Below are 14255 nucleotides of genomic sequence, written 5' to 3'. Positions count from 1 at the left end.
GCCTGGATAGAGGAGGCCGAGCAGTGTGAAGGAGGGTCGCCGACAAGGAGGCGGCGGCGCTGCAAGCAAGGAGTGAAGGTTTCAAGTTGGAAAGGAAGGTGAAAGAGGGGAAATGTGGCTTTTGGTAAGGGGGCAGGGAGGTAGATATTTCTGAGGAAGCCGGTAATTTGGAATCGCTTCAGCCAAAAAACTGGGGCGCAGAGTGTCATCAGACACGGTCCCTTATTAAGAACTGTGTACGATATGTGGACATCACAAACAATTCAGATAGCTTAAACCGTGTGTGATGAGTTTGAACGTCGAAAGTTTTGGTTCAAATTTCCATGGTTAAAGTGGTCATCCACGTCATTGCATAATTTGGGTACACAAAGGAGACTACATCACACCCACACTTCTTAATCGAACAAGTTCAGCAATTAAACAGAGCTAGCTGACCTAAACATTACTCTGACAAATTAAAGACCGGCGCTCTTAATTAAACAAAACAAAGAGTACTACTACGACGAGTGCTCGTCGATCTCCGCTGCCGCCTCCATGTCCAGCTTGCACCCGACGGTGTCTTGGGGAAGGGGCTCCATGGCATCCATCGCAGCATACTCGGCAAGCATCTCGTCATCCGCGTCCGCCATTTCCTTGGAAAAGGTCGCCACAAGTTGGGCATGGGCGGACGCGATCTCGGCTTGGACGGGCTCCGTCATCGCAAGGTATGCGGCGGAGGAACGGACAGCTGCTCGAATGCTCTCGGCGATTGCCAGCTCTTCGGCTGTGGGTTGCCGACTGTTGTCGGAGAAGTTTCGTTTGATTTGTGTGGTTACCGCCAGGAGCTGGGCGTGGGCGGCCTCGACATGGTCGCGGGCGGCCTCCATCAGGGCTAAGGCCACCGCTGCGGAACGGACAGCTGTTGTGCCGCTCTCGCCAGTTGCTATCCCCGAGGCAGATGTTGCTGGCGCCACCTAAGAAGCAACAACGGCCGTTTGGGCTGCCTTTGCCGCACGATCGCAAATTGCGGCTGCGCTCATGCACCTTGTTAGCACGCGCATGGCGGCTGCGGCCGCGCTCTCGCCGAAGTGGGCCACCGAAGTTGCCCTCACGATGCGGGTCCACGTGCCCATCTTTCACCGGTGACTATTGAATAGTGAAATGATATTTGGGGAGCGAGCTAGTGTGCTTGAGACGCCGGCTGTGGACTATAGCCGACGCACCTTCTCGCGTAAGCCATAGGCGTACTATACACCAACGGTGCTCCAAGATATTTTGTACTACATCTCACACGGTTGTTGATAATAAACTGTGTGCGATCTACTTGATTTTTCATCTTGATTTGAATTACATAATGGGGTCACAGCGGCAATGGATGGTGTTTGAATTGCTAGACCTTTTATCTAGAGTGAACATGCAACTATATGTGTGTCGTAAAAGAATTGGAATTATTCAAGGTTTGTTTGAACATTTTATACATTAAATTGGTTTTCTAGCCATTTCAGGTGAACAATTCAAATTTGAACTACATGTACATGCTCTAGTGCATATAAATTGGTTGAAAAAACAAATATGTGTCCTTGGGTGCATGCTTAGGTCCCATGCAAGAAATGGGAATGAATTTCAAACACCAGGGCACCGTTGATTGCCGGCAAAATATTGAGATGCCTGGTTTTAAAATTCTAGTAAATCAAAAACTCGTCTGAAATTCATGAAACTTGGCATGCTATCATGGACCGGCATCAACATGTCGTGGTAAAAATTTTGTCCCATTTGGGATAGGTTTGGGTATATGCTTCTCACAAACCAGAGCTTCTCACAACAAGCATGATGGTTTTCGGTAGGGAGCGTCCCACCTTTGGGCACGAAATGATATCCATTGCCTCTTATTGCTTTCAAATTATTTTCTCCTGTCAACATAGAACAATAGGAGTGTTGTGTGAATTTTTGTGATTTTTCGGGGTTTGTTTGGACATTTTTATGCATTAACTGAGTTTTCAATGCATTTTATGTGCATATATCAAATTTAAACTACATGCACATGCTCCAATGCATATAAATTGGTTGAAAAATCAAATATGTGTCCTTGGGTGCATGCTTAAGTCCCATGCAAGAAATGGGAATAAATTTCGAACACCGAGGCACCGTTGATTGCCGGCAAAACATTGAGATGCCTGGTTTTTAAATTCTAGTAAATCCAAAACTCGTCTGAAATTCATGAAACTTGGCATGCTATCATGGAGCAACATCAACATTCCGTGGTACAAATTTTGTCCCATTTGGGGCAGGTTTGGGTATATGCTTCTCACAAACCGGAGCTTCTCACAACAAGCATGATGGTTTTCGGTAGGGAACGTCCCACCTTTGGGGACGAAACGATATCCATTGCCTCTTGTTGCTTTCAATTTTGTTTTCTTGTGTCAACATAGAACAACAGGAGTGTTGCGTGATTTTTTGTGATTTTTCGGGGTTCGTTTGGACATTTTTATGCATTAACTGAATTTTCAATGCATTTATGTGCATAATTCAAATTTGAACTACATGCACATGCTCCAGTGCATATAAATTGGTTGAAAAATCAAATCTATGTCCTTGGGTGCATGCTTAGGTCCCATGCAAGAAATGGGAATGAATTTCAAACACCAGGGCATTGCCGGCAAAACATTGAGATGCCTGGTTTTTAAATTCTAGTAAATCCAAAACTCGTCTAAAATTCATGAAACTTGGCATGCTATCATGGAGCGGCATCAAGATGTCGTGGTAAAAAATTTGTCCCATTTGGGGCAGGTTTGGGTATATGCTTCTCACAAACTGGAGCTTCTCACAACAAGCATGATGGTTTTCGGTAGGGAACGTCCCACCTTTGGGGACGAAACGGTATCCATTGCCTCTTATTGCTTTCAAATTTTTTTCTCGTGTCAACATAGAACAACAGGAGTGTTGTGTGAATTTTTGTTATTTTTCGGGGTTCATTTGGACATTTTTATGCATTAACTGAGTTTTCAATGCATTTCTGTGCATAATTCAAATTTGAAATACATGCACATGCTCCAGTACATATAAGTTGGTTGAAAAATCAAATCTATGTCCTTGGGTGCATGCTTAGGTCCCATGCAAGAAATGGGAATGAATTTCAAACACTAGGGCACCATTGATTGCCGGCAAAACATTGAGATGCATGGTTTTTAAATTATAGTAAATCCAAAGCTTGTCTGAAATTCATGAAACTTGGCATGCTATCATGGAGTGGCATCAACATGCCGTGGTAAAAAATTTGTCCCATTTGGGGCAGGTTTGGGTATATGCTTCTCACAAACCGGCGCTTCTCACAACAAGCATGATGGTTTTCGGCAGGGAACATCCCAACTTTGGGGACGAAACGATGTCCATTGCCTCTTATTGCTTTCAAATTTTTTTCTCGTGTCAACATAGAACAGCAGGAGTGTTGTGTGAATTTTTGTGATTTTTCGGGGTTCGTTTCGACATTTTTATTCATTAACTGAGTTTTCAATGCATTTATGTGCATAATTCAAATTTGAACTACATGCACATGCTCCAGTACATATAAATTGGTTGAAAAATCAAATATGTGTCCTTGGGTGCATGCTTAGGTCCCATGCAAGAAATGTGAATGAATTTCAAACACTAGGGCACCGTTGATTGCCGACAAAACATTAAGATGCCTGGTTTTTAAATTCTAGTAAATCCAAAATTCTGTTAATCATTCACGTGACGCCGCGTGTCTTGGTTTTAATGGCTGTAGGAGGTGCCGTGCAGACAGCTGCTTGACCTTGACTGAACGGAAGGCGTGCGAGCGCCGTCCGGTGCATAGGCTGAATGAGAGGTGTGCAAGCTGTCCTCGAGTGCACAGGCTCACCGGGAAGCGTGGGAGTTGTACGCTGCGCAGGCTCATTGGGAAGCGAGCCCTTTGACTTCCATGGCCGCCCGCCTTGCTCACATCCTCTCCATTAATGGTGCCCAAGCCGCGGTTTAATTCGCTTTTTAAATATAAAACACTCATCACAAATGTTTTAGTTAGAACACTCGTATGCAAATCGACATCTTCCCTAGGAAGCCAAGAGAAAATGTGCCGAGCAGGATTTTTGCAGCTCTTGATTGCAAATGCTCTAGATAGAACACCCGTATGCAAAGTGAGAGCAGTGCAGGATTTGTGCATCCCTTCAACGCAAACGGTTGTTTTGGATGACCCGTGTGCAACCACGTACAAACATTTTGGTAAGATTTGTCAATCCTTGTAACACTGCGATTTGTAAAAATATGAAGCTAAAAATCACTAGCAATATCTAATTTTTTCAACTAAAATTTAGTAATTAAGCATAGATTTCATTCATAGATTAAGCAGTCATCCTTAATTTATACAAACAGTTCAACTCGACAGCTGAACCGACCAAACTTTTCCCCAATTGTTGCCAACCACATACTGAAATAGCTAGTTCAACTATATATACTAGCTAGTTTTAAGTATGTTGTATAGCTCCACCACATCTATTGTTAGATGAACTGAACAAAATAGCCCCTAAATACTACTACTACTTTGGAGGGGCTTTGTACTACTTCCGGCCACCTCTCCTCTGCCGAGCGCGCTCAGTAAGAGGTGGAGGAAGAGGAGCCTACCGCGAGCTGGGCAACCGCAATGCGGTGCCTGCCGCTAATGCAGCTTCAACGACGCTCACTTCGAACACCCTTTGCCACTCCAGACGACCCCTCTTGAAGCGGTGGTTCTCCTCGTAGATCTCCTGATTCCTCGCCTCTGAGGCGGCGTGTGTCGCGGCCACTGCGGCGGTAAGGTTCTTTGCATTCTCGACGAGGCGCTCCTCCTCCTCCCGCGGGAACTTGGTGTAGTGCGCAAGGTCGCTGTCACATGTGCGGACATCCACCTCCGCCTCCTACCTTCGGGCGGCGGTGGCGGAGCGGGTGATGACCCTGGCGGCCGACGGTGGGCTGGCAGCCACGGCGGCCGACGACGAGGTGGCGACCACGATCACCACCTCCCGCCTTCGGGCCATGGTGGCGGAGCAGGTGATGGCCACAATGGTCGGCAGTGGGGTGGTGGCCACAACGGCCATCTCCTGCCTTCGGGCTGTGGCGGCGGAGCGGGCGATGGTCCTGGCTTTCGATGGTGGTGTGGCGGTAACGGCGACCGGCAACAGCTGCCGACGGGCACCAGCGGTGGAGCGTGTGGTGGGTGTTCTGCGCACACCCAACAGGGACGCCACACGCACTACACTACACCGGGGACTATGCCGCCGCCGCGGTGTAGCCTCCCAGCTGGAGCTATCCTCTGATGACGGCGGAGTGGCTGAGCGACGATGACGGACGGTGCCATTGGAGAATGTTGGAGAAGCAGGCAAGATAAGCTACAGGGATGGAGGTGAAAATGCAACGCAAGACTCGCCGGCCGTGAGGATTTTTATAGCATCCCGGTAAGCGTCGGGATTTTGGGGGATTTCACCGAGTCGGGCAGGAAGCTTGCGCGGGAACCCGCGAGGTTGCATGGGAACGGGCTCACCGACGATTCATTGGCGCCACCATTTGGCAAAAAGAACGCCCCCGCGTGCTGCGCAAGCTTGCGTTGTAAGCCGTCTGTGGCAGCAGGGTTACAAGACGTGCGGGAGGAGGACGAAAGGCCACATACACATACGGTTAATAGAAAACGTTTGCGATTTAATTACCTACTATACCACCGTCCTGGTTTATAAGTATGATTTAACTAATAAAATATGAATGCATGTCGCCAAAGATTATATAGTTGAATTTGTATTTGAACATAGTTTCCAATTATATAATTTTTAAAACATGCATTAACATTTTGTTGGCTAAATTTGAGGGCAAAGTATGGCAGAGAATATAAAGGAGACTATAGACTAGACGAAGCTGGTACCACACAGCCACTCTCTACGCAACGACGCAACTGTCGGCCGGCTAGTAGGCGACCATTTCCTACGTGTTCAACTGCTCTATGCATGTGGTTGCTTGCGGTTCAGGCGGCTGCGACATGCTCTGCTCGCGTCCCGCCACGTGCACTCTGCTCTTGTCCATCCAGGTGTTCTGCCCTCGTCCCTCCACGCGCGTTGTGATACGTCTCCAACGTATCTATAATTTTTATTGTTCCATGCTATTATATTATTTGTTTTGGATGTTTATGGGCTTTAGTATGCACTTTTATATTATTTTTGGGACTAACCTATTAACCTAGAGCCCAGTGCCAGTTTCTGTTTTTTCCTTGTTTTAGAGTATCGCAGAAAAGGAAAATCAAACGGAGTCCAATTGACCTAAAACGTCACGGAACTTATTTTTGGACTAGAAGAAGCCCATGGAGTATCAGAGATGGACTAGGAGAGTCTCGGGCTGCCCACGAGGGTGGGGGCGCACCTACCCCCCTAGGCGCGCCCCCTGCCTCGCGGAAAGCCCGGAGATCCACCGACGTACTTCTTCCTCCTATATATATCCATATTCCCTAAAAACTTCGGGGAGCAGAGTAGATCAGGAGTTCCACCGCGAGAAGCCTTCGTGGCCACCGAAAACCAATCTAGACCCGTTCCGGCACCCTGCCGGAGGGGGAATCCCTCTACGGTGGCCATGTTCATCATCCCGGCGCTCTCCATGACGAGGAGGGAGTAGTTCACCCTCGGGGCTGAGGGTATGTACCAGTAGCTATGTGTTTGATCTCTCTCTCTGTCTCTCTCTCGTGTTCTTGAGGTGATACGATCTTGATGTATCGCGAGCTTTACTATTATAGTTGGATCTTATGATGTTTCTCCCCCTCTACTCTCTTGTAATGGATTGAGTTTTCCCTTTGAATTTATCTTATCTGATTGAATCTTTAAGGATTTGAGAACACTTGATGTATGTCTTGCGTGGGATACCCATGGTGACAATGGGGTATTCTATTGATCCACTTGATGTATGTTTTGCTGATCAACTTGCGGGTTCCGCCCATGAACCTATGCATAGGGGTTGGCACACGTTTTCATCTTGACTCTTCGGTAGAAACTTTGGGGAACTCTTTGAAGTACTTTGTGTTGGTTTGAATAGATGAATCTGAGATTGTGTGATGCATATCGTATAATCATACCCACGGATACTTGAGGTGACATTGGAGTATCTAGGTGACATTAGGGTTTTGGTTGATTTGTGTCTTAAGGTGTTATTCTAGTATGAACTCTATGATAGATCGAACAGAAAGAATAGCTTCATGTTATTTTACTACGTACTCTTGAATAGATCGATCAAAAAGGAAAACTTTGAGGTGGTTTCGTACCTACCATAATCTCTTCATTTGTTCTCCGCTATTAGTGAATTTGGAGTGAGTCTTTGTTGCATGTTGAGGGATAGTTATATGATCCAATTATGTTATTATTGTTGAGAGAACTTGCACTAGTGAAAGTATGAACCCTAGGCCTTATTTCAATGCATTGCAATACCGTTTGTGCTCACTTTTATCATTATCTACCTTGCTGTTTTTATATTTTCAGATTACAAAAACCTATATCTACCATCCATATTGCACTTGTATCACCATCTCTTCGCCAAACTAGTGCACCTATACAATTTACCATTGTATTGGGTGTGTTGGGGACACTAGAGACTCTTTGTTATTTGGTTGCAGGGTTGTTTGAGAGAGACCATATTCATCCTACGCCTCCCACGGATTGATAAACCTCAGGTCATCCACTTGAGGGAAATTTGCTACTATCCTACAAACCTCTGCACTTGGAGGCCCAACAACGTCTACAAGAAGAAGGTTGTGTAGTAGACATCAAGATCTTTTCTGGCGCCATTGCCGGGGAGGTGAGTGCTTGAAGGTATATCTTTAGATCTTGCAATCGAATCTTTTAGTTTCTTGTTTTAGCACTAGTTTAGTTTATGAAAGAAAATTACAAAAAATGGAATTGAGTTTGCCTCATACGCTTCATCTTTTTAATATCTTCCGTGAGAATGATGGAAGGGAAAATTGTGCTCAAGTGCTAGAAGAAGAAGTCTATAAAATGTTTGGCACTAAATCTTTGAATGGTGAGCATGATTGCAATGTTGTTAGTATGAAATCCTTGAGTATCCGTAGCACTAATGATGATTGCACTAGTTATGATGAAAATGTCTCCTATAAACATGTCAATTTTTGTGGAGTGCATTGGGTTTGCAAGTACACACCAAATAGGGAAGATAGATATTGCAAGAGGCACAAGCATTTAGAAACTAAATGGTTGCAAGAAAGGCTAAATGTTAGTGCTGAGAATTTAAAATTTCTTAGCCATACTTGTGAACTTTGCAATGAACATCGTCATTTAAATATCAAATGCAAATTGTTTCATGATCGAATCATGTCCAAAAATTGTGATGACTTGATTTCCCTTGCACATTATAATGAACTTAGTTTGCTTTTGGGTTATGAAGAAATGAAACGTCAAACTAAGATTATTCCAGAATATAACCTCGAGAAATTCCTCGATATTGATCTAGAAGAAATTTATATGTATTGTGCGGTGAATTGCATTGAAAATCCTTATATTGCCAATTATATAAAGAAAACAAAACAAATAGAAGATGAAGAGAATACTAACGAAAGGGAAGATACTTCCCAATATCCTCCTATTTTTTCTTATGATGAATCAGGTAACGAGGAGGAGCCTTCTATTCAACCAATATCATTAATAAGGAACTCGAAAAAGAGGATTGAACCCACACATGATGTGGTGAAGAAGAAGAAAAGAAAAAGGAAGAGAGGTAAAAAGATATCTCTCCCAAATAATGTTGCCCCTATTACTGTTGCGCCTCATGAAAATATAATTGTGGAAGATGATGCACTTAATGATGATCTCGTTATGCCTATTACTTGTTGTGATGATTATGATTGGGAAGATAATGATACTTCTTATGATCTTGAAAATCTTTTTGGCACTTTCTTGGAAGAATATGATAATTGCTATACTATTGGTGCTATCCATACTATTGATGATGAGAGTGATTATGCTTATGATATGAAAAGGCCCAGGCTTGGGGATTTTATGTTTGAAGAAGATGATGTTTTTGAGAATATTTTTTTTGCAATTAATGTTTGTCCCAAGCTTGGGGATGCTACGTTTAATGAAGATGATATTTTTAGCCTCCCAAGTTTTGATGAGCAAATTTATTATGAGGATAGCATGCCTCCTACTTATGATGATTATATTGATGAAAGTGGGTTTGGAAGAATGTCAACTTTAGGAAGTAATGATCCCACTATTCTGGAGGATGCTGAATCTTATTATGATGAATATGAAAGTGGATTTGGAGAGGTCATGACTTTATTTAGTAATGATTCCACTATTTTGGAAGAGGTTTCAACTGATTATGATGAGAACAAAGTTGCTACTTATGATGATTATTGTGATGACACGTTTGCTATAAAAAGTAGTGATGATTATATTAAAAAATTTCATGATTATGATTACCCTTTTCCTGAATATTACTCTTTTAATGTGGAAACAATTTATAGTATCCGAGTCTCTTATGATACTCCCACTATTCCGAACGAGAAGAATTTTGCTTATGTGGAGAGTAATAAAATTTCTATGCTTGTAGATCATGAAAAGAATGCTTTATGTGATAGTTATATTGTTGAATTAATTCATGATGCTACTGAAAATTATTATGAGGGAGGAACATATGCTTGTAGTAATTGCAATAATATCAAGTTTCCTCTCTATGTGTTGAAAATCTTGAAGTTATCTTTGTTTTACCTTCCTATGCAAGTTGATTCTTGTTCCCACAAGTTGTTTGCTCACAAAATCCCTATGCATAGGAAGTGAGTTAGACTTAAATGTGCTAGTTATATTCTTCATGATGCTCTCTTTATGTTTCAATTCTTATCTTTTATGTGAGCATCATTGAAATCATCATGCCTAGCTAGGGGCGTTAAATGATAGCGTTTGTTGGGAGGCAACCCAATTTTATTTTTGTTCCTTGCTTTTTGTTCCTATTTAGTCATAAATTAATCATCTATACTATGTTATTATTGTGTTTTTTATGTTTTAATTAGTGTTTGTTCCAAGTAAAGCCTTTAGGATCTTCTTAGGTGATTGTTATTTGATCTTGCTGTAAAAAACAGAAAGTATGTGCTCACGAGAATAATTTTCATTTCTTACCAGGGAGCGATAAAATACCAATTCCAAGTGCAGTAGATCATTAAACAAATTTCCTAGGATCTCCTAATTTCTCATTATTTTTTGAGTTACAAAAGTATTCGTAACCTACAGATTACTACAACCTGTTCTGTTTTTGACAGATTCTGTTTTCTATGTGTTGTTTGCTTATTTTGATGAATCTATGAGTAGTATCGGAGGGTATGAACCATAGATAAGTTGGAATACAATATACATTACACCAATATGAATTTAGAATGAGTTCACAATAGTACCTAAGTGGTGATTTATTTTCTTATACTAACGGAGCTTACGAGTTTTCTGTTAAGTTTTGTGTTGTGAGGTTTTCAAGTTTTGGGTAAAGATTCGATGGGCTATGGAATAAGGAGTGGCAAGAGCCTAAGCTTGGGGATGCCCAAGGCACCCCAAGGTAATACTCAAGGAAAACCAAAAGCCTAAGCTTAGGAATGCCTCGGAAGGCATCCCCTCTTTCGTCTTCGGTCATCGGTAACTTTACTTGGAGCTATATTTTTATTCGCCACATGATATGTGTTTTGCTTGGAGCGTCATTTTATTTTCTTTAGTGTTGCTTGCTGTTTGAATAAAATACCGAGATATGAAATTATTAAATGTTAGAGAGTCTTCACATAGTTGCATAATTATTCGACTACTCATTGATCTTCACCTATATCTTTTGGAGTAGTTTGTCATTTGCTCTAGTGCTTCTCTTATATCTTTTTAGAGCACAGTGGTGGTTTTATTTTATAGAAATAGATGAACTCTCATGCGTCACTTATATTATTTTGAGAGTCCTAAACAACATGGTAATTTGCTTTGGTTATGAATTTATTCCTAATATGATGGGCATCCAAGAGGGATATAACAAAAACTTTCATATAAAGTGCATTGAATACTAAGAGAAGTTTGATACTTGATAATTGTTTTGAGATATGAAGATGGTGATCTTAGAGTTATGGTAGTTGAGTAGTTGTGAATTTGAGAAATACTTGTGTTAAAGTTTGTGATTCCCATAGCATGCACGTACGGTGAACCGTTATGTGATGAAGTCGGAGCATAATTTATTTATTGATTGTCTTCCTTATGAGTGGCGGTCGGGGACGAGCGATAGTCTTTTCCTACCAATCTATCCCCCTAGGAGCATGCGCGTAGTACTTTGTTTTGATAACTAATAGATTTTTGCAATAAGTATGTGAGTTCTTTATGACGAATGTTGAGTCCATGGATTATACACACTCTCACACTTCCACCATTTCTAGCCTCTCTAGTACCGCGCAACTTTCGCCGGTACCATATACATTCCTCAAAACAGCCACCATACCTACCTATTATGGCATTTCCATAGCCATTCCGAGATATATTGCCATGCAACTTTCCACCGTTCCATTTGTTATGACACGCTTCATCATTGTCATATTGCTTTGCATGATCATGTAGTTGACATCGTATTTGTGGCAAAGCCACCATTCATAATTCTTTCATACATGTCACTCATGGGTCATCGCACATCCCGGTACATCGTCGGAGGCATTCATATAGAGTCATATCTTGTTCTAAGTATCGAGTTGTAATTCTTGAGTTGTAAGTAAATAAAAGTGTGATGATCATCATTATTAGAGCATTGTCCCAGTGAGGAAAGGATGATGGAGACTATGATTCCCCCACAAGTCGGGATGAGACTCCGGACGGAAAAAAAGGAAGGCCAAAAAAGAGAGAAGGTTGCTACCTCTTTTAGCACTGTGTTGGTTTTCCCCGAAGAGGAAGGGATGATGCAGCAAAGTAGCGTAAGTATTTCCCTCAGTTTTGAGAACCAAGGTATCAATCCAGTAGGAGGCTACGCGCGAGTCCCTCGCACCTGCACAAAACAAATAAATCCTCGCAACCAACGCAAATAGGGGTTGTCAATCCCTATAGGGCCACTTAAGAGAGTGAGATATGATAGATATAATAAGATAACAATTTGGTATTTTTATGATAAAGATGCAAAGTAAAAATAAAGGCAAAGTAAATAGCAAAGTAAATAACTAAGTAGTAGGAGATTAATATGATAAAGATAGACCCAGAGGCCATATGTTTCACTAGTGGCTTCTCTCGAGAGCATAAATATTCTATAGTGGGTGAACAAATTACTGTTGAGCAATGGACAGAATTGAACATAGTTATGAGAATATCTAGGTATGATCATGTATATAGGCATCACGTCCGAGACAAGTAGACCGACTCCTGCCTGCATCTACTACTATTACTCCACTCATCGACCGCTATCCAGCATGCATCTAGAGTATTTAGTTAAAAATAGAGTAACGCCTTAAGCAAGATGACATGATGTAGAGGGATAGACTCATGCAATATGAAGAAAACCCCTACGTCCCTTGCTGCCCTTACTATCACCGGGAAAGGACACCGCAAGATTGAACCCAAAGCTCTCCCATTGCAAGAAAGATCAATCTAGTAGGCCAAACCAAACTGATAATTCGAAGAGACTTGCAAAGATAACCAATCATACATAAAAGAATTAGAGAAGATTCAAATATTATTCATAGATAGACTTGATCATAAACCCACAATTCATCGATCTCAACAAACACACCGCAATAAGAAGATTACATCGAATAGATCTCCACAAGAGAGGGGGAGAACATTGTATTGAGATCCAAAAAGAGAGAAGAAGCCATCCAGGTACTAACTATGGACCCGTAGGTCTGAAGTAAACTACTCACACTTCATCGGAGAGGCTATGGTGTTGATGTAGAAGCCCTCCGTGATCGATGCCCCCTCCGGCGGAGCTCCGAAATAGGCCCCACGATGGGATCTCGTGGATACAGAAAGTTACGGCGGTGGAATTAGGGTTTTGGCTCCTGTTCTGATTGTTTGGGGGTACGTGGATATATATAGGAGGTAGAAGTACGTCGGTGGAGCAACAGGTGGCCCACGAGGGTGGAGGGCGAGCCTGGGGGGGGCAGGCGCGCCCCCCTACCTCGTGGCCTCCTGTTAGTTGGCTTGACGTAGGGTCCAAGTCTCCTGAGTTGTATTCGGTGAGAAAATCACGTTCCCGAAGGTTTCATTCCGTTTGGACTCCGTTTGATATTCCTTTTCTTCAAAAGCCTAAAACAGGCAAAAAAACAACAATTCTGGGCTGGGCCTCCGGTTAATAGGTTAGTCCCAAAAATAATATAAAAGTTGATAATAAAGCCCAATAATGTCCAAAACAATAGATAATATAGCATGGAGCAATCAAAAATTATAGATACATTGGAGATGTATCAAGCATCCCCCAGCTTAATTCCTGCTCGTCCTCGAGTAGGTAAATGATAAAAACAGAATTTTTGATGCGGAATGCTACTTGGTGTAATTTTAATGTAATTATTCTTAATTGTGGTATGAATATTCAGATCCGAAAGATTCAAGATAAAAGTTTATATTGACATAGAAAATAATAATACTTCAAGCATACTAACAAAGCAATTATGTCTTCTCAAAATAACACAACCAAAGAAAGTTATCCCTACAAAATCATATAGTCTGGCTATGCTCCATCTTCACCACACAAAATATTTAAATCATGCACAACCTTGATGACAAGCCAAGCAATTTTTCATACTTTTGACATTCTCAAAACTTTTTCAATTTTCACTCAATACATGAGCGTGAGCCATGGATATAGCACTATAGGTGGACTAGAGTGGTGGTTGTGGAGAAGACAAAAAGGGGAAGATAGTCTCACATCAACTAGGCGTATCAACGGGCTATGGAGATGCCCATCAATAGATATCAATGTGAGTGAGTAGGGATTGCCATGCAACGGGTGCACTAGAGCTATAAGTATATGAAATCTCAAAAAGAAACTAAGTGGGTGTGCATCCAACATGCTTGCTCATGAAGACCTAGGGCAATTTTGAGGAAGCCCATCATTGGAATATACAAGCCAAGTTCTATAATGAAAAATTCCCACTAGTATATGAAAGTGATAACATGAGAGACTCTCTACTATGAAGATCATGGTGCTACTTTGAAGCACAAGTGTGGTAAAAGGGTAGTATCATTGTCCCTTCTCTCTTTTTCTCTCATTTTTTCTTTTTTTTTCTTTGGGTCTTTTCTCTTTTTTATGGCACCTTT

The sequence above is a fragment of the Triticum aestivum genome, chromosome 7A, assembly GCF_018294505.1.
Source record: "Triticum aestivum cultivar Chinese Spring chromosome 7A, IWGSC CS RefSeq v2.1, whole genome shotgun sequence".
Classification (NCBI taxonomy): Eukaryota; Viridiplantae; Streptophyta; class Magnoliopsida; order Poales; family Poaceae; genus Triticum; species Triticum aestivum.
The sequence above is the reverse complement of the archived record's forward strand: the minus strand, read 5'-3'. Positions refer to the sequence as shown.